We start from the raw sequence: 4254 nt of genomic DNA, 5'->3' as shown, positions 1-4254 counted from the left end.
CTTCTGGCAAAATATTTTATCGATATCCGCACAAAAACGAAACTATGGAGCTTTTTTAGTTTTCAAGATGTAGATTAAAAGGTTGCTTATCGTTTCTGAGAAAGATTCATGAGAGTGACCAATATTCTTTAAAATATCCTGGAAAAACTGTGTAGATTCTTACGATTTTCTTGTACACAAATATTTTGTAATTGAAATATTCAGCGAAATCACGATATTATGGAACATTTCGGATTTTCAAGATGTTGATGAGAATTTATATAATTAATCCAGAAATTTCTGTATGAGAAAGCTTTTTAATTTGTCGTCTGATGAACGTTACATCGGTCTTTCAAACAATTGTTGGAATTTATTATAAATAAATGATAATTATTAATTTTAGAGATGGAAAATATGAAAATTATTATTATAGAGAAAGGGTCTCTGGCCCTCTCGTGGGCAAATTGTGAACTAAAATTTCAAATTTTCAAATGGTGCCTCGGAATCTTTGGAGCCCTTATAAACATTCGTGACGCAGTTGTGAGGTTTATTCACTTACTTTCGAAGTATTGCACAACATGAAAAATCAGCTTCAGTTCGAAATTTTGAAAACAGGTAGATTCAGTAGTTATTTTCGAAGAGAAATTCATGCATAATACATATAAAGACAAAAAATTCGATTTGGTTTTTCGAAATTCACAAATCCAATATCGTGGAATAAGATGCGTAGCCACCTGTCGGAGTCATTTCGAACTACATTCCATATTTCACCACAATGGCGGTTAGTTTATGTTCTAGGTTCTAATAATTCAGACCAAAAACCAGCATTTTTCTGGAAGCTTGTGTTGTAAAATTGTATTTTGTCCGTAGAGATGTGTCCACAAGAAAAAAACGAACACAAAGATCCTTTTCACAGAATTCGAAGGAGCTCAACGCTTCAAAAGGGGGTTCAGAGGAGAAGCAACTGGATCAACAGGTGAATTACATATTTTAAACTGAATTTTACTTAATTCCTTTTCATATTCAGACCAAATGGAGCCCTAATATCCTAAATTGAAGAGAAATCTAATCTGTTTTTTCAAAGGGCAGGGCTTCTCCTTACAATGGTGATAACCGATAACCACACATTCCCAAAAAATGCATAGGGATGGTCGATGAATCTGAAGTCTCTCAACAAAACCATACTCGGAACGGAACTGCTTGGAATTTCTACTGAATTTTCAAGTGTCTCACATATACTATAGCTGGATTATAACTGCAGATTAGTTTGAAAAGATGAAGGTAAGTAACATAAGGAAACGTTTCTCACTATATAATTAGTCTTCTTTATCATTCACACATTTCCTTTTATTGGTAGAGGTTATTCATTTAAGTACAGTAGAGAATAGATTATCCTATAAACAGTGTAACCGAACAGCTAGCATGTGAGGAAAATTTTTCATTATCGTAAGCAAAGTTCGTATTGCTAGTGTACCTAGAAAGAAATTAATAAAAATACCTTAATCTTGCAACGATCGGTATGTTTGAAGCAATTTCATGGATAACTTTCCTGAAAAAAGCCTATTATTTGCCTGCTTGTAAGGCATATGTATTTCAATAAACAGACTTTTGGAACCTGCTTCTGTTAGTAACAGTGTATCCTGCTCACCAACGTGATTACATTTTTCTTCATTATTCTGGAGAATAATAAATGTTCAATTGGATTATCCGAACAGATTGGTTTTTCGAATACCCTTATTCCCATATTAGTTCAGAAAATAATCAACATTGTACTGCAGTATATTGGAGATGTATAGTTATATAACAAATCTTCAAATGCTCTCTGCTCCACTTAATATGATTTATTTCTGTACAGGATACGACCCATTTCTGCAAGGAACTTGCCATCATCAGGTATTCTGAAAACAAATTCGTCCAACAAATTGTGAAGGATCTGAAAATTAAGCTATAGCCTACCAGCGAAGGTTGACAACTGTGATAACATTTAAGTGAAGCAGACCTATATTTGAAGACTCGTTAGATCAAAAGAACGAAGAAACAAAGTTTTTGCTCTGATTCCTTCAAAACGTTAAATGAAAGGTTTGTACCAACTTATCATGTATTCTGTTTGTAAGAACCACTTTAGTACTGAATGTGTACTTTCAAACCTGCGGCCTTGTAAAATCCTTTTTTTTTAAGGTTCTCATTGTCACAATTCATTTTTGGTGTTGGGATTTCCCATCCTCTAAAGTAGTATTAATTTTGCCATATGATTAACTCATCTTTGTAATAAGTTGCATCTTACTGTGCCACTTTATAAAGTAATTGGTGTGAATTCTAGCAACTGGAACTTATGAGGAATGCCTAGCAATCTTTGTCATCGCGGTTTATTGAATAGCATTAGGATTTTCGGGGTTTGGAGAGACTCAAGCCAATTAATGGAGAAAAAGTTCAAGCTAAGGTAAGATGCTGTTATTATATCATTGTTGAATCATAACTTTCCTCTGACATCTGTCTTGTAAGACATTTGGAGATTGGGGATATCATTCAATATCTCCAAAAGATTGTCCAATTGGTTTTACGATAAGTGATTTGAGTATTACCTGATCTGTGGGAACTTCTTCAACTTGCGAACCCCACCTAATTGCAAAAGTCCATTTGCTTCCCTTTTATCTGTATACAAAATACATATTGAATACTTTTTCTTTGAGAAATCTCAAAATCAAACATTGAATTTCTTAATTGAAATGGAAAGCATTTCATTAATATTACTCTAATAACTATAAAAATATTTTCATCAATTAAGAGCAAAAATGAATCATTTTCATTGAACATTTATTTTTATTAAATGTCCTTTACAGGATGTTCCATTTTTCTGTTTATTTATGTTTGTGTTACTTCTTATGAATAAATAGTTAATGTCTTCTTCCAGATGCTGTGTTTGGGGTGGAGTGAAAATAGCTCATGCTATATATCAGGAGGCTAAACACCTTGTAAAGTTATGGACCTAAGTGATTCAAAGAGAAAAAAGGATCACACATAGAAGTAAAACCTGAGATAAATTAATACTTAAGAATGAGATAAGTTAACTTGTCTCTAATGGAACATTCTATAGAAGATATTTAAAGATACCTCCTCTGGGCATGGGTAACTGATGCTTATTTCCTATATATTAATTATCTTGTTCAGCCCATAAGCAAGGTTTTGATATATACATCCATTTTGATCAAAAATGGACTTGACTCCCTTTTCCCTGGCACCACGGAATCACTGTGCCTTAGAACAAAAAACTAAATCGGAATCATTGACAGAAAAATGTTATTCGATGAAGAATTCTTTGAACTCAACAAAAATTTGGAGCGTACATTTAAAATGAAGTGTAACATGGATCCAGAAACCAGTAGAGAAGTATTTATAAATGAGAGAGTCTATGAGAATAGTTATAGTAGCTATTTGCTATCGATCACCAGCATTATTAACCTCAATTTTTAAATGTATAAGTTCATTTTCATACCTGTGAGTATACTAGATTTTATTCATGTTCTTTCATCTGGGAAAATTTTTGTCTCTGTTGTACCATCATGAAATTCTGGGAGAACAGTATTGATATTTTTTTTATATTCATCTGTATCTGCGTATATTTTCAAGTCATAATCTTAGATGAAAGATCTAAAAGGATCCAGCTATGATTTTGTTGTGATCATTTCCTTCCAAGAGCACTTCAATAGAAAGTTAAGTCCTGTTATGTAGTATGAAATTATGGTTTGTGGATGGAAGATGCAATAGAGAGAATAGTTCAAGGAAATGAGTAAAAATTTTGTTATTTCCATTTGAAATGAGTCATTCTAACTGCCTAAAATGTCAGGACTTTGGCATTCCTACAGTTTATGAAGAGAAACCGACATAGTCTCTTTGTCACGCCATCAATGTAAACTCACAATTGATTATTTGGAAAATATGACTGTATTTTCATCCACTGAAGTATTTTCAAATGTGAAGTGCAATATTCAAAAATGAAACAACTTGTTTTTATAGGCAAACCTTCATTATTCAAACGATTCAAATATTTTATCAATAATTGATAACCGAATACCTTCAATGAGCAATCATACAGTTTCTAATCTTCCTTCAATAGCGTCCAGAGGTTACTGATTTCAAATTTAATCGATCGATGTATCAATAATTGATTCCATATTAAGGCGCTATTAATTTAGTTACTGAATAGAATAATTATATGCTCAAATACTTAAATTATATGTTACTTCCGATCAATGAATAAAGGTGATTTCTATGTCT

The 4254-nt window shown here is 32.4% G+C and overlaps 1 long non-coding RNA gene across 3 annotated transcripts; it reads left to right on the top strand.

Annotated features, from left to right (window-relative positions):
- Positions 1–628: 628 nt before the first annotated feature.
- Positions 629–4254, top strand: LOC123322172. 3 transcript variants are annotated; one of them, XR_006539062.1, is made up of 5 exons: positions 629–955; positions 1007–1260; positions 1835–2058; positions 2300–2419; positions 2891–4254. It is a non-coding gene; the product is annotated as an uncharacterized LOC123322172 (long non-coding RNA). The 3 variants fall into 3 exon arrangements; XR_006539060.1 differs by having other exon boundaries at positions 658–955; positions 1064–1260; XR_006539061.1 differs by having other exon boundaries at positions 660–955; positions 1069–1260.

The sequence above is a fragment of the Coccinella septempunctata genome, chromosome X (genome assembly GCF_907165205.1).
Source record: "Coccinella septempunctata chromosome X, icCocSept1.1, whole genome shotgun sequence".
Lineage (NCBI taxonomy): Eukaryota > Metazoa > Arthropoda > Insecta > Coleoptera > Coccinellidae > Coccinella > Coccinella septempunctata.
This window is presented reverse-complemented; position numbering and strand designations above follow the sequence as displayed.